General features: G+C 38.2%; 1 pseudogene; it reads right to left on the reverse strand.

Annotated features, from left to right (window-relative positions):
• Positions 1 to 11,499: 11,499 nt before the first annotated feature.
• LOC105479940 (cytochrome P450 2C18-like) overlaps positions 11,500 to 25,086 on the reverse strand; it is a 49,535-nt pseudogene continuing 35,948 nt past the window's right edge.

Raw genomic sequence — 25,086 nt, forward strand, 5'->3', positions numbered from 1 at the left:
CACAGAAAGACAAATACATGTTCACTCATATGTGGGAGCTCAAAGTTAAAACAATTGAATTCATAGAGATAGAGAATAGAATGATGGTTATCAGAGGCTGAGAAGGGTAGCAGAAATTGGGGGATAAAGTGGGGATGGTGAGTGAGTGTAAAAATATAGTTATATATAATGAATAAGACCTAGTATTTGATAGCACGGTAGGGTGACTACAATCAATGATGATTTATTGTATATTTGAATTAACTAAAAGATTGGAATTGGAATGTGCCCACCACACACAAAAAAAGATAAATATTTAACATGACCCCAATTACCCATCATACTCCTTTTTATTCTCTCAATTACTTTTGCCTAAGGTAAAAGTACTGTCATTTTAGGGATCAGGAAGCTGGGCCTCAGAATTTCAGTGTCTTGACCAAGGACATGGTGTCTGCAGATGCTATGGAACCCATAACCTCTGAGTCTTGCACCCTTTCTCCCAAATAAAACATTCAGTTCAACTGGGTTTGCTAACATTGACTGATTGTGTACTGTGTTTTGACATTTCATGATTCAGCCTAGTGAGTGGCTTGCAAAGTAAATACTAATTTAGTTAATAATTACAGTGCCAATTGACTAAAATGGGGGTCAGAGAGTATAGTTTTATGCAACCTTTAGTACTTGAGTCTAGATCTTGGTTAATTCTGTATCCAGGGTGAAGAGTTACTGTCCAACTCCCATACCTCAAATTCTAGAAGAACTAGGCCATCTTATTTTCGATAAAATAAGGTCAATTGCTCTCTTTACAGCAATCATCTTATTCCTTGAGGGTTGAGGGTCCCCTTTACAGCAATCATTTTATTCCTTGAGAGGTGAGTGTCCCTGAATTGCCCTCCTCCCTTTGGATGAAATGAATCTTCTGCCTAGACCTTTATATTTATAGAATGAAAGAATCATAGATAAGTTAAAGACAGAAGGGACCTCTAATTTTGATTTTTTTTTTTTTTAGGAATGAGTATTTGGTGACCTAATGAGATAAAGTGCCACCAATGCAAAAGTGTGTTAGAATTTCAGCTTTTCAACAGTTTAATGACATCCTACATCCCATCCTGTAAAACACACATCTCAATCAAAATGATCACGAGAGTATCAGCATTAAGCCCTCCACAGTCACAGAATAATGCAAACCTCAGCTTGCCTAGAATTGTGGATTACAGTGGGAATGTTTTAATTAGTAGAATTTATTTTTTAGGATTGTTTTGAATTCCCAGCAAAACTAAGTGGAAAGTACACAGTCCCCACATACTCCCTCTTGTCACCCACAGATAACTTCCCCCACAATTAGTTACTCTCACCAGTGAGGTTTCATAGCTACAATCAATAGACCAATACTGACACATTGCCATCAACAAAGTCCAGCTTATACAGGGTTCACTCTTTGTGTTGTACATTCGATGGGCTTTGACTAATGTATGACATGTATCCAGCACGTTGGTATCATACCGAATAGTTTCAATCCCCTAAAAATCCTCTGTGCTCTGCCTATTCATTCCTCTCTTTCCCCAAGTCCTTGGCAAAAATTATAATATTTTAGTGTCACCATAGTTTTGCCTTTTCCAGAATGTCATATAAGTTGGAATCACACAGTATATAGCCTTTTCAGGTTAGTTTATTTTAGTTACTGGTATGCATATGTTTCTCCCATGTCTTTTCATAGCTTGACAGCTAATTTCTTTTTAACCATAAGCAATATTCCATTGTATGGATTTACTACTTTTCTTATTCACCTATTAAAGACATGTTGGTTGCTTCCAGTATTGGCAATGACAAAAAGTTGTCAAAATCATCCATCTGCAGGTTTTTGTGTAGAAATAACTTTTCAACTAATTTAGGTAAATACTGAGGTCTCTTGGTGCTGACCTGAAGCTGTCCCTATTTGATTTGGACTGGTCCCACATTTAAAGTAAGTGATCAGTGACTAGGAGTCAGTGCCAAAACCCTTTTAGCCACATCTGAGCAGCAAGGAAGTTTCAGAAAAGTGGTCCCCAGGCTGTCTACATGGAGTTTACTGTTAAGTTGAATTTTGTCTGCTCTGTAGGCAATAGCTATAATCTCAAAGTGCCGGGCCAGCATTCTTCTTTTAGAAGTTGCACTTCTGCAGAAATTTAACAACTTACAGGTAAAAATGCAAAAAGGAAAATACAAAGTAATTAATAGTAGCGTGATAATCTCAGTTTGCAAAACAGTTTTAAGCCACGAGCCTAGGTTTAAAGGCAACCAATTGAAAAATCAAATGACCGTAGAGAATTAAGTGAGACTTCTTATAACCCTGTGGCCCATTTTCTTATTTTGTATATATGGGCCTCAACTCTCCCAGAGGAATTTATTCAGGCAGAGCATGTATTATTACCTATAGCATAGACATGGCTCTAAAGAAGCAACTGATGGATTTGTACAACTTCTAACCCAAATAAAGCAGAATAAAAATTAAGTAAATGTTCATCATGATAACCCACCACAGGAAAAAAAATTAATTATATGAGATCAAATAACTGATGAAGATGATATTTTATGACTATCACTTGAAATCTTGTTGATTCTTTAATGTTTTGCCTTTCAGATTTAAGGAAACTTTTCTCTTCAGCTATTTAAAGTTTATAGCAATTTGGTAAAGTACACTTCTGTGAATAAAGGTAGAAATTTTTACTTTTTACCCCTACTTGATCCCTCCAAAATTGGGAAGCTGTTCATGAGTATTTCTATGCTAGTATGGCTATTTGCATGAATTCAATAAAAATCTGCTCTTATTATAACAGGATACAATTGGAAACAGTTATTCTACCAAGGCTTTGACTCAAATATCATACATGAGAATGTGTGTAAAAACCTGGCTTCTAGGGCTCCCCGTCTTACAGTGAGGGCATAAAATCTGCCTTTTCTTGGCAGGCTCAAGAACCTTAAGATTGTAGGTAGGCTCAGGGACCATAAGACTGTCTGGAGTGGAGCACAGGAAAACATACCAATTCCCCAAGGGTCACCATACTACTCTAGAAGACTTTAGCCTTGGGGTACTGTCAGACTTGGACAGAGCAGGATGGTCTTGCCCATGAGGCAGAGCCAGTCCAAGTGCTTTCTGTCTATAGGTCTCCCCAGGAGCCCCAGCCTGGCCAAGCCCATTTGCAGGGCAGCCTCAGATGCCCACCTGGGGTACTTCCCTGGGGCCCTCATCATAGCTCCTTTGCCAACAGAACCTGCATGACCATCAGAGAGCTTCAAGAGAGCAGCCCCACCAATGTGCAACAGCCTACCCACACCCTTTTCCCACTGAAGCCTCTCCTACACCACTTTGCCAGCATGCACTTTCCCACACCCACCCTCCACTGACTGCTTTGCTACCACACACGCACACAGATCTCATCTCCCCTACCTGCCCGTGCACGTGTGTGCACACACCGCACTGTGTCACTGCTACCAGCATGAGCATACCCCACCCCCGTCCCAGGGCATGCCACCATTGCCAGTGCAAACATATGCATAAATACTGGCAACCCTGGCCCCCAGCACACAGCCACTGCCAACAGTACAAACAGATGCACAGAGGCCAACAACCCTGATCCCATGCACACAACCGCCACCACTGCTGCAAACACGTGTGTGCACCCTACCCCCCAATGCCACACCACCACTGTCATCACCACAATGAGAATGAGCATGTGGAAGAAGGCTGCAGCCCTGATCCCACTGGTACTCTGCCCCAGCCAACACTCATGCACCCTGCCATACTGCAACCACTGCTGGCACACAAAAACAAGCATGGATCCCACTGTGTCCACCCCAGTGAAGCACTTTGGCTGGTACCATGCATTGGAACACTGTGGCCAGCAGTCCAGGAACACAGCAGTCCCATCAGCTCAGCACATTACTAACCTCAAGGGGTGAGAGAACAAAGCTGGGAGCCAGATGCTAGTCCCTGAGAGTTAGAGCCCGCAACCCAGGAGTGCTGAGCTGAACCTTGGCACCCTAACATCTCCTGGAAATGAAGCCAGTCAACTGAACCTACCTTGCAAAACAATCAAACCCCCAAGGACATCAAATAAGATAAAAGCAAAAAGCAAAAAAAAAAAAAAAAAAAAAAAAGCCGTCCAAAAGACAGAAACTTCAAATATTGAAGGAACATCAGCCCACACAGATGGGAAAGAACCAGAGCAAGAACTCTGGCAACTCCAAAAGTCAGAGTGTCTTCTACCTACAAACAACCACTCTAGTTCCCCAGCAATGGTTCTTAAACAGGCTGAAATGGCTGAATTGACAGATAGAATTCTGAATACGGCTAGGAACAGATCATTGAGATTCAAAACAAAGTTGAAACCTAATCCAAGAATTCTGAGGAATACAATAAAACAATACAGGAGATGAAAGATGAAATGGTCATTTTAAGAACAAATTAGCTACCATGATGGAGCTGAAAAACCACTGCAAGAATATTATAATGCAATTGTAAGTATTAACAGCAGAATAGGCCAAGCTGAGGAAAGAATCTCAGAGCTTGAAGATCAGTTTTCCAAAATAACTCATTCAGACAAAAATAAAGAAGGAAGATAAAAGAAGAATGAACAAAATCTCCAAAAAATATGAAATTATGTAAAGACACTCTATTAGTCCATTTTCATACTGCTATGAAGAAATACCCAAGACTGGGTAATTTGTAAAGAAGAAAAGGTTTAATGGCTGTGTATGGTGGCTTATGCCTATAATTCCAACACTTTGGGAGTCAAATGGATCACCTGAGGTCAGGAGTTTGAGAGCAGCCTGGACAACATGGTGAAACACTGTCTCTTTTTTTTTTTTTGAGATGGAGTCTTGCTCTGTCGCCCAGGCTGGAGTGCAGTGGCCGGATCTCAGCTCACTGCAAGCTCCGCCTCCCTGGTTTACACCATTCTCCTGCCTCAGTCTCCCAAGTAGCTGGGACTACAGACGCCCGCCACCTCGTCCGGCTAGTTTTTTGTATTTTTTTAGTAGAGACGGGGTTTCACCGTGTTAGCCAGGATGGTCTTGATCTCCTGACCTCGTGATCCGCCCGTCTCGGCCTCCCAAAGTGCTGGGATTACAGGCTTGAGCCACCACACCTGGCCAATGAAACCCTGTCTCTGCTAAAAATACAAAAATTAGCTAGCCGTGGTCATGCACACCTGTAATCCCAGCTACTCAGGAGGCTGGGGCAAAAGAATCGCTTGAGCCTAGGAGGTGGAGGTTGCAGTGAGTCGAGATCATGCCACAGCACTCCAGCCTGGGCAACAGAGTGAGACTCTGTCTCAAAATAAATAAATAAATAAATGATACATGCATACGTATGTTTACTACAGCACTATTTACCAGTAGCAAATACATGGAATCAGCCTAAATGTTCATCAATGATAGCGTGGATAAAAAAAATATGCACATATACACCATGGAATACTATGCAGCCATAAAAAGGAACAAGATCATGTCCTTTACAGGAACATGGATAGAGCTGGAAGCCATTATCATCAGCAAACTAACACAGAAACAGAAAATCAAATACCTCATGTTCTCACTTATAAGTGGGAGCTGAATGATGAAAATACATGGACACATGAGGGGAACAATACACACTGGGACCTGTCAGAGGGTTGGGGGTGGGAGGAGGGAAAGCATCAGGAAGAACAGCTAATGGATTCTGGGCTTAAACCTAGGTAATGGGAAAATCTGTGAGGCTACTCACCATGGCACACATTTAAGTATGTGACAAAGCTGCATATCCTGCACAAGTACCCCTGAATTTAAAATAAAAGTTGGAAATCAAAACAAAATTAGAAACATCTCAAATTAACAACCTAACATCACATCTAGAGGAACTAGTAAAACAATGAGCAAACCAACACCAAAGCTAGCACAAGACAAAAAACAACCAAAATGAGAGCTGAACAGAAGGAAGTCAAGACATGCAAAACCATATAAAAGACCAATGAATCCAGTTTGTTTTTTGAAAGAATAAACAAGATCAATAGACTACTAGCTAGCCCAATGAAAAGACAACATCCAAATAAACACAACAAGAAGTGAAAAGGCAGACATTACCACAAAACCCACAAAAATACAAAAGCCATCAGCGACTACGATAAACACTCTATGCACACAAGGTAGAATACCTAGAAAAATAGGCAAATTTCTGGAGACATACAACCTCCCAAGATTGAACCAGGAAGAAATCAAATCCCTGAACAAACCAATAATGAGTTCAAAAATTGAATTAGCAATGCAAAGCCTACCAACCAGGAAAAAAAAAAAAGCCCAGGACCAGATGGATCAATACGCAAATTCAACCAGATGAATAAAGAGCAGGAAGTGTTACTACTGAAATGATTCCCAAAAAAATGAGGAGGAGGAATACCTCTGTAACCCATTCTTTGAGGCCAACATCATCCCAATATCAAAACTTGGCAGACAGACACGCATACACACAAATTCGGGTCAATATCCTTGATGAACATTGATGCAAAAATTCTCAACAAAATTCCAGCAAACTGAATCCAGCAGCACATTAAACAGCTAATCCACTGCAGTCAAGTAGGTTTCATATCTGGTATGTCAGATTGGTTTAATGTACACAAATCAGTAAACTGTGATTCATCACATAATGTACACCATGTATGTGCACAAATGTACACAAATCAGTAAAAATGTGATTCATCACATAAACAGAATTAAAAACAAAAAATTCACAATTATCGCAATATATGCAGAGAAGTCCTTTGATAAAATTCAACATCCCTTCATGTTAAAAACCCTCAACAAGGTAGGCTTTTAAGAAACATACTTCAAAATAGTAAGAGTCATCTTATCTGGTAAACAATAATAATTTTAAAAGAAAGAGAGAAAGACAAAGAAGGAAGAAAGAAAAGAATAAGAGTGATCAATGACAAACCCACAGCCACATATACTGAATGAGCAAAAGCTGCAAGCATTTCCTTTAAAAACGGGAACAAGGTAAGGATGCCCTCTCTTACCACTCTTATTAAACATGGTATTGGAAGTCCTAGCCAAAGCAATTAGGCAAGAGAAAGAAATAAAACTCACCCAAATTGGAAGAGAAGAAGTCAATCTATCACTGCAGATGATATGATTCTATGCCTAGAAAACTCACAGTCTGTACCCAAAAGCTCCTTGATCTGATAAACAATTTCAGCAAAGTTTTTGGGTACAAGATTTATGTACAAAAATTCATAGCATTTCTATATACCAACAACATCTAAGCTGAGAGCCAAATCAAGAACAGAATGTGATTCACAATAGCCACAAAAAGAATACAATACCTAGGAATACAGCTAACCAGGGAAGTGAAAGAGCTCTACAAAGAAAACCACAAAACATTGATGAAATAAATCAGAGATGACAGAAGCAAACGAAAAAACATTCCATGCTAATGAATTGGAAGATTCAATGTTATTAAAGTGGCCATACTACTCAAAACAATTTACAGAGTCAATGCTATTTCTATCAAATTATCAATGACATTCTTCTCAGAATTAGAAAGAACTATGTTAAAATTTATATGAAATCAAAAAAGAGCCTGAATAGCCAAGGCAATCCTAACCAGAAAGAACAAAGATGAAGACATCACAGTACCTGACTTCAAACTATATTATAAGACTACAATAACCAAAACAGCATGGCACTGGTACAAAGACAGACTTATAGATCAATGAAACAGCATACAGAGTCCATACATAATGCGACATACCTACATCCATCTGATATTCAACAAAGTCGAGAAAAATAAGAAAGGGAAAAGGACTCCCTCTTCAATAAATGTTGCTGAAATAATTGGTGAGCCATATGCAGATGACTGAAAGTGGATCCCTTCCTTACACCATATACGAAGTCAAGATGAATTAAATATTTATTTGTAAAACCTAAAACTATAAACACCTTGGAAGATAACAAGGGAAATACAATTCTGGACATAAGGCCTGGCAAAGATTTCATGATAAAGATGCTAAAAGTGATTGTAACTAGGGTAAAAAATGACAAATGAGACCTAATTAAACTAAAGAGCTTCTTCATAGCAAATAAACTATCAACAAAGTAAAGAGACAACCTACAGAATGGGAGAAAATATTTGCAAACTATGCATCCAACAAAGGTCTAATATCCAGAACCCATAAGGAGCTTAACCAAATGAACAAGTAAAAAATGAACAATCCCATTAAAAGGTGGGTGAAGAACATGAACAGACACTTTTGAAAAGAAGTCATACATACAGCCAACAAACATTAAAAAATGCCCAACATCACTAATCATTAGAGAAGTGCCAATCAAAACCACAATGACATACCATCTCACACCAGTCAGAATGGCTATCATAATAAAAAGTCAAAAAATAACACATGCTAGCAAGGCTGCGGAACAAAAGGAATGCTTATAGATTCCTGGTGGGAATGTAAATTAGTTCAGCCACTTTGGAAAGCACTTTGATGATTTATCAAAGAACTTAAAACACAATTACCACTCAACTCAGCAATTCCATTACTGGGTATATACTACCCAAAAGAATATAAATTGTTCTACCATAAAGACATATGCATGCATATGTTCATTGCAGCACTATTCACAATAGCAAGAACATGGAATCAACTTAAATGCCCATCAATCGCATGCTGGAAAAACAAAAGTGTACATATACACCGAGGAATACTACACAGTCATATAAAAGAACAAGATCATGTCCTTTGCAGGAACATGGGTGGAGCTGGAGGCCATTATTCTAAGAGAACTAACACAGGAACAGAAAACCAAGTAGTACATGTTGTCACTTATAAGTGGAAGCTAAACATTGAGAACACATGGGCACAAAGAAGGGAACAACAGATATCGGGGCCTACTTGAGGGTAGAGGGTGAAAATCAAAAAACTTCCTATCAAGTACTATGCTAATAAGTACTTGATTAGCATAGAAAACTCACAGTCTGTAACCAAAAGCCCCTTGATCTGATAAACAATTTCAGCAAAGTTTTGGGGTACAAGATTTATGTACAAAAATTCATAGCATTTCTATATACCAACAACATCTAAGCTTACAAAGCTTAGATGTAATAATAATCTGTACACCAAACTCCCGTGACTTGAAATTAACCCACATAACAAACCTGCACATGTACCTTGAACCTAAAATAAAAGTTAAAAAGAAGAAAAAAAAACAATAAATCTGAGATTCCTCTGTGATCAATGTAGAGAGAAAAAGTATGTTTGTAGAGAAAAGTGACACCAGTTATTGGATTGTAGCCCTGTGCATTGTTTTCTAGTTCTTGTCATCTACCTACAGAGTAGACTAGATCTTGAATTCTTCTAGATTTCTCTAATCCCATTTTCTTTGATGAAATTTCTAAAACTGGAAACTGCTCTGGTTCTGAAGCCCTATAATCTGAAACTAGATGAATTTTAAGGGACGAGTCTCATTCCTGATGTGTGGGGCACACAGAAAACTTACCAAACCTCTCAATGCCCATAACCAGAGACATTCAAACTGCAAACCAGAATGAGAAGTTGATGGCTTCATGGCTTCATGCTATTGACAGCATTTCCCACAACACTAGAAAAAGACTCCGTATTGTAAGACTCTTATCACTATTAATGCCTATGATTTTCACTTAATTTAGAGAACCTTTAGTCCACCTGGAGGGCAACTTTGGGCAACATTGCTAATACAACCATCGCTCACTCCCTGCTTTAAGTTCAACACAGTAATGGGACAGTAGCATTGGTGAAAAAGCTGCTGTATATTATCTATTGATTAAATAAAGAAATGTCTGTTTTATTGCTAATATTACAAGTAATGTAGCTTAATGTATACGTTTTATTTTTAAGCTATTTTAATATTTTTAATTAAATATTAAATTAAAATATTTTTAATTTTTGGCCATTTCCATGTTCTCTTCTGTAATCTGACCAATGAAATGACTTGCCCATATTTCTACTACCTTGGAAATTTTCCTGGCATATGGTTTAGTACAAAACATATCTTTTGCAGGAAAATTGATGGATCTGGGGCCATTATCAATAGCAAATTAACAGAAACAGAAAACCAAATACCACATGATCTCACTTATAAGTGGGCGTTAAATGATGAGAACTCATGAACACAAAGAAAGGAACAACAAACACTAGGGACAGCATGAGGGTAGAGGGTGGGAGGAGGAAGAGGAGCAGAGAAAAATAACTCTTGAGTACTAGGCTTAGTACCAGGGTGATGAAATAATCTGTACAAAAATACCCCGTGACATGAGTTTGCCAACATAACAAACCTGCGTGTGGACCTCCTAACCTAAAATAAAAGTTAAAAAAAGCCAGCAAGTTGTATAATATAGTGTGTGTAATATAAACCCAGTATATTAAAGAACCACTATTAATCTTATATATATATGCGTGTATATATTATGTGTAAATATACACCTATACAAACATATGTGTGTGTGTTTATAAAACTATACACATGTGTTATCTTGTCAATGCATGATAAGTATAAATAACTTTCTGTTGGAGATGAACTGAGAAAAAGTTAATGTGTCATTTCTCATTTCATACACTTCAAGACAGAAGGAAGGAAAAAAAGACTAGAATTTGATGTGTATGAGTTGTTCACTCATTTAAGCTTTAGAGTTGACATAAGGCTAATAATTTCAGGACTATAGCATCTAATTACCACTGCATTTATGTTCAGTAAGAAAAAAAAAATGGATGCAGTGCAAAATAGAAAAAAATAAAACCTGGTGAGAATTTCTGGAGATTTTTCTCTTGTTTGGAAGAGAAAAATAACAGTCATTAATGCATGACTAGCAATAAGAAAACATATATTTAGACATGATCTAAGTTGGAAACACAAAGGAAAAAGATTATCCAAATCTTGATCTTGTGTTTACAGTAACACAAAATCAGAGCATGAATTCAAACACTTAATGTTCATTCCTCTTACGGCTGATTGTTCCAGTATATCCCTACAGGTTACAGCTGCTCCTAGACATAGTTTTTCTGTTCCAAATCCAGACCTCCAGTAATTCTAGGTGACACTCAGCCAAAACAGCTTTTCTACCTTCTTACCTTTCTCTCTTTTTGTGCTTAACATTATGAGGTCCAGCAAAGCCTCTTCACATTCTATTTTGTTTCATTTCTCACTTTCATTTCACTCAAAAGACAGAAATCTGAGAACTGACCCAGAAAATAATAATCCTTTTTATCTAGAACATGCAGAGAATAAATGGCTCTGAATTGTCATTTATTAATCATTTTTCTTTGTTTTATAGTGATAACATATTAACGACTCAGCAGTAGATAGGTATTAGCATATGTAGTGATCAATACAAGTGTTACAGAGTATGGAGAATAGCAGATAAATGTATGCAGTGACCCAAGAAACTCTCTTTAATGGAGGTTGGATGTTCACTGGATCTTGAGGGAATGGGAAGATGTGGGTTGACAAGTCAGAGAAGATATCCCTTATGGTGGGAAGGAAGAGGGTGATGGCTCTGATAAGGGAGAATTGCAGGTGACAGCACAGCAGCAGCCAGACCATCTGCCCTTCTTCAGACAGGAATGAAGCAGAGGTGGTACAAGGGTGGCACACGACCGATGCATTGGCAATGGGGGTGATGTCAGTATCCTTTGGGTCAACCTGAGATTTCAGGTTAAAGTTCTGCAAAACGGTGGTCAGGAATAAAAACAGCTCCACGCAGGCCAGGCCCTCTCCCACACACATCAATTTTCTTGAAAATAACAGACATAGAGGATCTGTTCCTTGAACATTAGGTCATGAACAGTCACAAAAAGTATACAGTAACTATTTGATAAATGATCAAATTGATGGATGGATCGAAGGCAGAATGGCTGGAAGGAAGGTTGGATACATAGAAAGGCAGAAAAATGGATACATTTTCTATCTACTTAATATCATATTTTACTAGATACCCTTCACTCAAAAAATATTTATGGAGTATCAGCTCTATGCCACGTACTTCACTAAGTATTCCCACATTATAACTGCTCTTTTGACACTACTAGTTTCCATCAGTCTTTTTCTAGAAATGAACTCACAAGGAAGAAGGTTGAAAGGAGAAGGCTCATACAGTGTGTTCTCCTTTGTACCTCTGGAACAATATGTAGCCAAAGATTTTTTGCCTAGTGTACTTTGAAAAGTACATGTCTAAACATGTCACTCTCTCACTTTACAACTTTAAATGACACCCATCTGTCCTATGGGATAAAGGTCAAATGGCTTGACCTGACTCTTCACATTCTGTTTCCAGGCTGACATTCTATATCACTCCTTCCATTTTTCATCTCCTCCGCTCTCAGCTCTTGGCATATCCATTCTTCATCAATCTCCAACACACCACAAAGTTTCAAGCATTATCTCTTGCTGTCCCATCTGTCTAAAAAGCTCTACTCTTATGCTTCCTTCAGAATTTATGTCCCATGTCATTTCCTCTTTAGGATTTCTGTGATCACTAGTCAATAGAAACTCATCCTCTCTAGGTTTCCTCATCATATTCATGCTTCCGCTGGAGCATAGATCACCTAGAATTCTATTCTCTGTGTATTTATTTTTCTATCCCGCTAAAACGTGAGATCCTTAAATGAAGGTCTCAGTTCTTGACATCTTAGTGTATACAGTGCCAGATCCAAAGCTGGGATCAAAAGCCAGAGAAAAAAATAAAGGGAATTCTATGTCCACAGACTCACCACACACTTTAGCTGTAGAGATTGAATATCCAAGATGTATGATCATGAGTGGAGGGAGATCAAGGTGCTCTGGAATAATTGCAGACTATCCTTCCATATTCCCAGGGTTTCCTGACCCTGAAATTTGTTGACAGGTTCTGATCCTCTAGATCTACAGAAAATGTCCTACTACTGGGGTTCATTACCTCTGTAAAAATTTCCTGCCTTCTCTTCTTATCCTGCTTCCTGCTCCAATGTGGCAACTTAAGTTTCCTTCCTCTTGGAAGTGGTATGGCCTGTGAATGAGCAGGAAGCAGGCAGCTTCCCCCACTGAGCTCCCCAACATCCTGTGCTTTCCCCTCTGGCAACCTTCCTCCTACTATATTACAATGATCTGTTTACTTGTCTACTTCTCTAAATCAGAAGTGAGCCTCTTAAGAGCCCATTCTCTGCTCTCAGATACTTGTATCTCCAGAGCTCAGTCTAGGGAGTGAGGGACACCACAGGGCAGATATTCAAAATTGTGGAATTAGATACCTTTCTCATGGCAGATGAGAAATGTCTAAATGAGTTTCACCCATTAAGAGGAGCTCTTGGGTAGCTCAGTGATGTATCTAGACGCAGAATTAAATTATCCTACACTCTAGCTTTTTCAGTTTGAAAAACTGGATCAACTCCCCAAAGCCCCACTAATCTGGCCCAATAAAGGGGATGTTCAACAGGGAAATCGCATAGGCATAGGGAACGGTGCTAATGATCTGCAAAGCAATTCAGCCAGACCCCAGCAGAGGCATCATGTAAGAGTCAAATGATCCCAAAAAGGTATCATGTCCCTTGAAGGACAGATGGAAATGAGTATCTATTACCTGTTGAGAAAGGCATGAAGTAGTCACTTTTCTTAAAGTTGCCACTCTTATCCAGAAAGTGGCCAGGGTCAAACACCTCTGGGTTGGGGAATTCTTTGTCATTGTGCAGCACAGAAGTCAGTGATGTTATTATGGTCATGACTTGGAAATAGCAAAACAGACAAACTAGGTTATAAAGAAGTCAAAGAATGGGAAGAAGCGATGGAAATCACCTAGTCCAATCTCTTTGGTCAATAGATAAGAAAATTGAGGTCCAAAGAAGTTACATTCCCACCCAGACAGACCTAGTAAGAAGCAGGATGAATTTAAGGCAAGTGGCAGTGACTTTGCTAAAGTTACTCCAATTAATTGCATTTGAAGTCCTGAGCATTTGAGTACTTGGGGGCAGCCTTCTGAATCCCCCATTTATTATCAAGCTTGGACCCTGGTGTACATCCCCACTTGCTGCTGTATTTCATCACTTCAGTTTTCACACATCTCACACACGGATTACCTTTTTTGTTGTTTGTTTGCAGGATTGCTACACAGGTATATTGTGTGATGCTGAGGTTTGGGATACAAATAATTCCATTACCCAAGTAGAAAGCACAGTACCCAACGGGTAGTTTTTCAACCCTTCCTTCCCTCCAGCCCCCATCTAGTAGTCCCCAGTGTCTATTGTTGCCATCTTTATGTCCATGAGTACTGATGTTTAACTCCCCCCTGTAAGTGAGAACATACAATATTTGGTTTTCTGTTCCTGCGTTAATTCACTCCAGCTGCATCTATGTTGCTACAAAGGACAAGATTTCATTCTTTTTTATGACTGCATAGTGTTTCCTGGTGTGTTTGTACCATCTTTTCTTTATCCAGTCTACTGTTGATGGGCATTTAGGTTGATTCCAATCCTTTGCCATTGTGAATAATGTTGTAATGAATATACAAGTGCATGTGTCTTTTTACTAGAATGATTTATTTTCTTCTGGCAATATACCCAGTAATGGGATTGCTGGATCAAATTGTAATTCTGTTTTAAGTTCTTTGAGAAACCTCCAAACTGCTTTTCACAGTAGCTGAAATAATTTACATTCCCACAAGCAGCCTATAAGTGTTTCCTTTACTCCACAGCCTTGCCATCATCCACTGTTTTTTGACTTTTTTATCATAGCCATTCTGACTGATGTGAGATGGTATCCCGTTTTGGTTTTGATTTGCATTTCTCTGATGGTTAGTGATGTGAAGCATTTTTTCATATGTTTATTGGCCGCTTGTATGTCTTTTGAGAAGCATCTGTTCATGATTTTTGCCCACTTTTTAATGGCATTGTTTTTCTGTTTGTTCAATTGTTTAATTACCTTATAGGATATTAGACTTTTATCAGATGCCTAGTTTGCAAATACTTCCTCCCATTCTGTAGGTTGTCTGTTTGCTTTGTTAAGTTACTTTTGTTACACAGAAGCTCTTAATTTGTAACTAATGTATCAATTTTAATTAACATATCATTTTTTTTTCATTGTGACTGCTTTTGAGGACTTAGTGATGAATTCTTTCCCAAGGCCAATGTCCAGAATGGTGTTTCTTGGGTATTTCTTTTGCAATTCTTATAGTTTGATGTCTTACATTTAAAACTTTAATCCATCTTGAGTTCATATTTGTATATGGTGAAAGGATGGGGTCCAGTTTCATTCTGCATATGGCTACCCTGCCATCCCAGCATCATTTATTGAAAAGGGAGTCCTTTCCCATTGCCTAATTTTTGTCAACATTGTTGAAGATCAGATGGCTGTAGGTATGCAGCTTTATTTCTGGGTACTGTATTCTGTTCCATTGGTATGTGTGTCTGTTTTTGTACCAGTACCATGCTATTTTGGTTACTGTAGCCTTATAGCATATTTTGAAGTCTGGTAGCGTGATGACTCCAGCTTTCTTCTTTTTGCTTAGGTTTGTTTTGGCTATTCAGTCTCTTTTTTGTTTCCATATGAATTTTAGAAGAGACACTGGTAGTCTGATAGGAATAGCATTGAATCAGTAGATTGCTTTGGGCAGTATGGCAATTTTAACAGTATTGATTCTTCCAATCCATGAAAATGGAATGTTTTTCCATTTGTTTGTGTCATCTATGATTTCTTTCAGTAGTGTTTTGTAGTTTTCCTTATAGAGATCTTTCACCTCCTTGGTTAGATGTATTCCTAGGGATTTAATGTTTTGTGGCTATTGTAAATGGGACTGTGTTCTTGATTTGGCTGTCAACTTGAACATTACTGATATATAAAAATGCTAATGATTTTTGTACATTTATTTTGTATCCTGAAACTTTCCTGAAGTCATTTATCACTTCCAGGGGCCCTTTTGACAGAGTCTTCAGGGTTTTCTAGGTGTAGAATCATACTATCAGTGAAGAGAGATAGTTTGATTTCTTCTTTTCCTATTTGAATACATTTTCTTTCTTTCTCTTGCCTGATTGCTCTGGCTAGGACTTCCAGATGATTACTTTTAAATAGAAGCCTCTGCTGGCTCTTAAAGAGTCAGGAGAATTTGGAATCCATTCATAGGGTTTTTTTAAATCAAAATCTGATTTAATTAAAAGTGACTTCTGAGATGATATCAACAAGTACACTAAAATCTATTGAGGGATTGATCACAGAAGTGCTATATGTTTCTTTTAATTAAAATATGTGGGGGAACTCTTCATTACAGATGAATCCAACCTAAAAAAACACAGAAGGCATGATAAAAGTGAAAAAATCATCATTTTTGCAACCATTCAGGTAGGACCATAGATTCAGGCAAGGATCATCAATTAACTTTAAAACTACTGGGTAAATTCTTTTGGAAAGTAATATTCACAAGATATTAAAGTACCATGCCATCTTTTTATTAACTGTATATGAAAAACAGAACCCCAACAATGGAGAGACTAGCAGACACACCGTTACAAAATGTGGACCGCACATGTGATGCAATAGCACATATATAACATCACCTATGTAACTTTCTTGCCAAAAACACATAACTGGAAGCTAATTCTCAAAAAACATTCAAGGAAAGTCAGACTGAGCAACATTTTACATAACAAGAGGACAGGACTTTTAAAAATTGTCTATGCATTAAAGTGAAACAAACTAAAAAATACTGTTCATGATGAAGGAAGACTAACAAAACAAGATAACCAAATTAAAAGCTTGTTCCTTGACTGGACTACAGGAAGTCCACCAAAAAAAAGCTATAAGAGATATTTTAGTATAACTGGGAAAATGTAATTGTAAGATATTAGATAATATTAACCTATTGATAATCATTCCTTCAGTGTGAATGTCATTATTATTATGTAGGAGAAAGTCCTTGTTTTGGGGAATTATATACTGAAGTACTTAGGTGTTAAATGTGACAGATTAGATTACATAGGTAGATAGATGATAGATAAATGCAGATAAATGTATAGATGAAAATGTAGATGTATACACATTTCAGTATATTATATGTATACTATATACCTACACACACATATTCATTCTAGAAAGATATTATGATACATGATAGTTGCTATAGATTTTCTAATACTCCCAATAATGTGGGAGTGGGGAGATACCATATAATTGAATACATGATATTTCTTTTCTTCTTTCTTTCTTTTTTTTCTTTTTTTTCTTTTTTTCTTTTTTTTTGAGACAGGGCCTCACTCTGTCACCCAGGCTGGAGTGCAGTGGTACGACCATAGCTAACAGCAGCTTCAACCTCTTGGTCTCCAGCAATCCTCCCACTGCAGCCTCCCAAGTTGCTGCGACTATAGGCACATGCCACTACACCCAGCCATTTTTTAAATTTTCTGTAGAGATATGGTTTCACTATGTTGTCCAGGCTGGCCTCCAGCTCCTGGGTGCAAATGATCCTTCCACTTTAGCCTCCCAAAGTGCCTGGATTCCAAGTGTGAGCCTCCACACCTGGCCTTTTCTTTAGCAAAACATTAATATTTATACAAAGTATGATAAGTAAGGAATATAAATACATTCACTCCATGCAAGTAAAGGCTTAGCCAAATGAATTTACACCTACCTCAAATTGGTTTTAGCTATTCAGGCTTTTAGTATTGCACAATTGAGAATGAGATATTTCTAACCCTGTATTATAGAACATTTCAAAATTAGACATGTGTTCTGTAGCATGGTAGCCATGAATGATCCATGGTTATTTGTATTTAAATTTAAAGTAATGAAAAGTAAATTAAAATGTTAATTTCAATTCTTCAGTTGCATTCATTACACTTCAGTACTCAATAAGTACCTGTGGCTAGTGGATTCCATATGGCACAATACAGACATTCAGGATTCCCTCTTCCCTGTAAGATAGCAGTAGTGATTTCATCCTTAACAAACTCCAATCCTTTTTCCTCTCAAAGTTAAATTTTCATTATTTTATTTATTTATAATGGCAATATGTACATGCTTCAAGTGGAATGGAGCAGCTTGCAGAATAGCAACTAAAAAGTCCCAATAAACACAGAAACCGTGTGTTAGAAGGCACTAGAAAAGCTGCTGAGACAAAAATTACTCAGGCTTGCAGACATAGGGGAACCTCAGAGAGCTCAACTGATGTCTACAGTCAATTCTTGACTGTGTTCATATCTAATTCTGAATGAAGGTAGAAGGTGTTGCATAATTCTGTCTGCCTAGCACGGGAGGGATGAACCTTTTCTGAAAGAAGATTAACTTCATCTGACATTCTGCATTTTTTCATATATCATAACTGGCACTTAACCAAAACTTATGAGTCACTCCAAAGACAGAACTAAGTGAGCACAATAAGAATAGAAAAGAGAGAAAAGGTTATAAAAACAAGCACAATAGGGAACATTGTCTTCCTTATTTTATGAAGCCAGCCTTTCCTTAATATCAGAAATATGACAAGAAAATTTTGAGGAAGAAAAATTGCAAACCAATGTCTCTTATAAATATAAATTCAAATATCCTGAAAAAACATAGCAACTAAAACCCAGTTGTGCATGTCTCTGTGTGTGTATTTGTGTGTATTTTAACTTATATATATATATATACACACACACATATATATGTTATATATATAGGCAGGATAAAATATATCAATTGATGCAGAGAATCCATTTGATCAAATTGTATACACATTCATAACCAAAAAAAATCATCAAAAGTAAAGAAGAAGGCAATCTTCTGTAAACTGATTTTTTAATACAAAAATATACATAAAATATCATTCTCGCTGGTGAGATGTTAAAGCTCCACCCATCCTGAATATCATAGATGAAACAAGGATGCCCACCATCATGATTTATTCAACACTGTCCTGGAAATCCTAACCAGTGAAATAAAGCAATAAAGAGAAAATTGAGTTATAAGAATTGAAAAATAAGAAATAAAATAAAACAGATCACAGAATACATAGAAATTACAAGTAAATTTACAAACAAAAATTAGCAATGCTAAGTAAATTTGCTTGATGTAAGGTCATCAAAATAATAAAATCAATCATATTTCCATGTTCCAGAAACAAAGAAATGAAAAGGCACTTTTTTTTAAAGTATATGATTTAAAAGCCAGGTGCAGTGGCACACATCTCTAATCCCAGCTACTCAGGAGGATGTTGTGGGAGGATTGCTTGAGCCCAGAAGATCAATCTGTGCAACATAGCAAGACTGTGTTTTGAAAACATATTTTAAAAAATATGATATATATCTTGGACTTGGTTCAACCCTGTCAGGTGACCAGCGACATGGGGCCAGGCTCGGCACCTGGGGTTGGGGTTCATCACGAGGAGGAGGCTCAAATGTGTTTGTCTTAAAAAGAATTCAAATTGCATTCCAAGATGGCCAAACAGGAACAACTCCTGTCTGCAACCACCAGCATGGTTGACAGAGAAGATGGGTGATTTCTGCATTTCCAACTAAGGTGCTTGGTTCATCTCATTGGGATTGGTTGGAAAGTACGTGCAGCCCACAGAGGGCAAGCTGAAATGGGGTGGGGTGTCGACTCCCCCAGGAAGTGCAAGGGGTCAGGGGAATTCCCTTTCCTAGCCAAAGGAAGCCATACCTTAACTGAAGATGGTACCTGGAAAAATGGAACACTCCCACCCAAATACTGCATTTTCCCAAAGTTCTTAACAAATGGCACACCAGGAGATTGTATCTCGCACCTGGCTCAGTGGGTCCCATGGAGCTTTGCTCACTGCTAATGCAGCAGTTTGAGATTACCTGTGGGCAGGAGCCTGGTATGGGGAGGGGCGTCCGCAATTGCTGAGACTTGAGTAGGTAGACAAAGCAGCCAGGAAGCTTGAAGTGGGTGAAACCCACTGCAGCTCAGCAAGGCCTCTGTAGACTCCACCTCTGGGGGCAGGGCATAGCTGAACAAAAGGCAGCAGAAACTTCTGCAGACTTAAACAACCCTGTCTGACAGCTCTGAAGAGAGCGGTGGTTCTCCCAGCACAGTGTTTGACCTTGGAGAACAGACAGACCGCCTCTTCAAGTGGGTCCCTGGCCCCTGTGTAGCCTAACTGGGAGACCCCTCCCAGTAGGGGGTGACTGACACCTCATACAGACAGGTGTCCCTCTGGGATGAAGCTTCCAGAGGAAAGATCAGGCAGCAATATTTGCTGCTCTGCAATATTTGCTGTTCTGCAGCCTCCGCTGGTGATATCCAGGAAAACAGGATATAGTAAACTCCAGTAAACTCCAACAGACCTGCAGCTGAGAGATCCAACTGTTAGAAGGAAAAATAACAAATAGAAAGGAATAGCATAACATGAACAAAAAGGACATCCACACCAAAACCTCATCTGTAGGTCACCAACATCAAAGACCAAAGGTAGATAAAACCTGAAAGATGGGAGGAAACCAGAGCAGAAAAGCTGAACATTCTAAAAACCAGAGTACCTGTTCTCCAAAGGATTGCAGCTCCTCGCCAGCAAAAGAACAAAGCTAGATGGAGAATGACTTTGAGGAGCTGACAGAAGTGGGCTTCAGAAGGTTAGCAGTAACAAACTCCTCCGAGCTAAAGGAGAATGTTGGAACCCATTGCAAGGAAGTTAACAACCTTGAAAAAATATTAGACAAATGGCTAACTAGAATACACAGTGTGGAGAAGACTGTAAATGACCTGATGGAGCTGAAAACCATGGTACGGGAAATATGTGATGCATGCACAAGCTTCAGTAGCCAATTTGATCAAGTGGAAGAAAGGATATCAGTGACTGAAGATCAAATTAATGAAATAAAGCAAGAAGACAAGGTTAGAGAAAAAAAGAGTAAAACGAAATGAACAAAGCCTCCAAGAAATATGGGACTATGTGAAAAAAGAAAATCTATGTTTGATTGGCGTACCTGAAAGTGATGGGGAGAATGAAACCAAGTTGGAAAACATTCTTGAGGATATTATCCAGGAGAATTTCCCCAACCTAGTGAGGCAAGCCAACATTCAAATTCAGGAAATACAGAGAACACCACAAAGATACTCCTGTAGAAGGGCAACTCCAAGACACATAATTGTCAGATTCTCAAAGGTTGAAATGAAGGAAAATGTGTTAAGCGCAACCAGAGAGAAAGGTCGGGTTACCACAAAGGGAAGCCCATCAAACTAACAGCGGAACTCTTGGCAGAAACACTAGAAACCAGAAGAGAATGGGTGCCAATATTCAACATTCTTAAAGAAAAGAATTTTTTCAACCCAGAATTTCATATCCAGCCAAACTAAGCTTCATAAGGGAAGGAGAAATAAAATCCTTTACAGACAAGCAAAAGCAGAGAGATTTTGTCACCACCAGGCCTGCCTTACAAGAGCTCCCAAAGAAAGCACTAAATATGGAAAGGAACAACTGGTATCAGTCACCGCAAAAACATGTCAAATTGTAAAGACCATCAATGCTAGGAAGAAACTGCATTAACTAATGGGCAAAATAACCAGCTAGCATCATAATGACAGGATCAAATTCACACATAACAATATTAACCTTTAATGTAAATAGGCTATATGCCCCAATTAAAAGACACAGACTGGCAAATTGGAGAAAGAGTCAAGACCCATGAGTGTGCTGTATTCAGGAGACCCATCTCACATGCAAAGAACGCACACTGGCTCAAAATAAAGAGATGGAGGAAGATCTACCAAGGAAATGGGGGAAAAAAAAAAAGCAGGAGTTGCAATGGTAGTCTCTGATAAAACAGACTTTAAACCAACAAAGATCAAAAGATACAAAGAAGGCCATTACATAATGGTAAAGGGATCAATTCAACAAGAAGAGCTAACTATCCTAAATATATATGCACCCAATACAGGAGCACCTAGATTCATAAAGCAACTCCTTAGAGCAGTGCAACTCCAAGGTAGTCTTTAGACTCCCACACAATAATAACGGGAGACTATAACACCCCACAGTCAATATTAAACAGATCAATGAGACAGAAAATTAACAAGGATATCTGGAACTCTAACTCAGCTCTGAACCAAGAAGACCTAATAGACATCTACAGAACCCTCCACCCCAAATCAACAGAATATACATTCTTCTCAGCACCACATCGCACTTATTCCAAAATTGACAACATAGTTGTAAGTAAAGCACTCCTCAGCAAATGTAAAAGAACAGAAATCACAACAAACTATCTCTCAGACCACAGTGTAATCAAACTAGAACTCAGGATTAAGGAACTCACTCAAAACTGCACAACTGCATGGAAACTGAACAACCTGCTCCTGAAGACTACTGGGTACCTAACGAAATGAAGGCAAAAGTAAAAGTGTTCTTTAAAATCAATGAGGATAAAGACACAATGTACCAGAATCTCTGGGACACATTTAAAGCAGTGTGTCGATGAAAATTTACAGTAATAAATGCCCACAAGAGAAAGCAGGAAAGATCTAAAGTCAACACCCTAACATAACAATTAAAAGAACTAGAGAAGCTAGAGCACACAAACTCAAAAGCTAGCAGAAGGCAAGAAATAACTAAGATCAGAGCAGAAATGAAGGAGATAGACACACAAAAAACCCTTCAAAAAATCAATGAATCCAGAAGCTGGTTTTTTGAAAAGATCAACAAAATTGATACACTGCCAGCAAGACTAATAAAGAAGAAAATACAAAAGAATGAAATAGACACAATAAAAAATGATAAAGGGGATATTATCACTGATCCCACAGAAATACAAACTACCATCAGAGAATACTATAAACATATCTACACAAATAAACTAGAAAATCTAGAAGAAATTGATATATTCCTGGACACATACACCCTCCAAGACTAAGCCAGGAAGAAGTTGAATCCCTGAAAAGACAAAAAGCAGGTTCTGAAATTGAGGCAATAATTAATAGCCTACCAACCAAAAACATCCAGAGCCAGATGGATTCACAGCCACATTCCACCAGAGGTACAAGGAGGAACTGGTACCATTCCTTCTGAAACTATTCCAATCAATTGAAAAAGAGGGAATCCTCCCTAACTCATTGTATGAGGTCAGCATCATCCTGATACCAAAGCCTGGCAGAGACACAACAAAAAAGAGAATTTTAGACCAATATCACGAAGAACATCAATGTGAAAATCCTCAATAAATACTAGCAAACTGAATTTAGCAGCCCATCAAAAAGCTTATCCAGTACGATCAAGTAGTCTTCAACCCTGGGATGGAAGGCTGGTTCAACATACACAAATCAATAAACATAATCCATAACATAAACAGAACCAATGACAAAAACCACATGATTATCTCAATAGAAAAGCAGAAAAGGTCTTTGACAAAATTCAACAGCCCTTCATGCTAAAAACTCTCAATAACCTAGGTATTGATGGAAAGTATCTCAAAATAATAAGAGCCATTTATGAAAAACCCACAGCCAATATCATACTGAATGGGCAAAATCTGGAAGCATTCCCTTTGAAAACTGGCACGAGGCAGAGATGCCCTCTCTCACCACTCCTATTCAACATAGTGTTGGAAGTTCTGGTCAAGGCAATCAGGTAAGAGAAAGAAATAAAGAGTATTAAATTAGGAAAAGAGGAAGTCAAATTGTCCCTGTTTGCAGATGACATGATTGTATATTTAGAAAACCCCAACGTCTTAGACCAAAATCTCCTTAAGCTGATAAGCAACTTCAGTAAAGTCTCAGGATACAGAATCAATGAGCAAAAATCACAAGCATTCCTATACACCCATAACAGACAAACAGAGAGCCAAATCATGAGTGAACTCCCACTTACAATTGCTACAAAGAGAATAAAACACCTAGGAATGCAACTTACAAGGGATGTGAAGGACCTCTTCAAGTAGAACTACAAACCACTGCTCAACAAAATAAAGGAGGACACAAACAAATAAAACAACATTCCATGCTCATGGATAGGAAGAATCAATATCACAAAAATGGCCATATTGCCCAAGGTAATATATACATTCAATGCCACCCCCGTCAAGCTACCAATGACTTTCTTCACAGAATTGGAAAAAACTACTTTAAAGTTCATATGGAACCAAAAAAGAGCCTGCATTGCCAAGACAATCCTAAGCAAAAAGAACAAAGCTGGAGATATCATGCTACCTGACTTCAAAGTATACAAGACTACAGTAACCAAAACAGCATGGTACTGGTACCAAAACAGATATACAGACCAATGGAACAGAACAGAGGTCTCAGAAATAACACCACGTATCTACAACCATCTGATCTTTCAGAAAACTGACCAAAAAAAAAAAAAAAAAAGAAAATGGGGAAAGGATTCCCTTTTTAATAAATGGTGTTGGGAAAACTGGCTAGCCATATACGCAGAAAGCTGAAACTGGAGCCCTTCCTTACACCTTATACAAAAATTAATTGAAGATTTATTAGAGACTTAAATGTTAGATGTAAAACCATAAAAACCCTAGAAGAAAACCTAGGCAATACCATTCAGGACATAAGCATGGGCAAGGACTTCATTACTAAAACACCAAAAGCGATGGCAACAAAAGCCAAAATAGACAAATGGGATCTAATTAAACTAAAGAGCTTCTGCACAGCAAATGAAACTACCATCAGAGTGAACAGGCAACCTACAGAATGGGAGAAAATTTTTGCTGTATACCCATCCGACAAAGGGCTAATATCCAGAATCTACAAAGAACTTAAACAAATTTATAAGAAAAAAACAAACAACTTCACCAAAAATTGGGCAAAGGATATAAACAGACACTTCTCAAAAGAAGACATTTATGCAGCCAACAGACACACGAAAAAATGCTCATCACCACTGGTCATCAGAGAAATGCAAATCAAAACCACAGTGAGATACCATCTCACACCAGTTAGAATGGCAATCATTAAAAAGTAAGTAAGCAACAGATGCTGGAGAGGATGTGGAGATATAGGAACGCTTTTACACTGTTGGTGGCAGTGTAAACTAACTCAACCATTGCAGAAGACAGTGTAGCAATTCCTCAAGGATCTAGAACTGGAAATACCATTTGACCCAGTGATCCCATTACTGGGTATATACCCAAAGGATTGTAAATCATGCTACTATTAAGACACATG

This window comes from Macaca nemestrina, chromosome 9 (assembly GCF_043159975.1).
Source record: "Macaca nemestrina isolate mMacNem1 chromosome 9, mMacNem.hap1, whole genome shotgun sequence".
Classification (NCBI taxonomy): domain Eukaryota; kingdom Metazoa; phylum Chordata; class Mammalia; order Primates; family Cercopithecidae; genus Macaca; species Macaca nemestrina.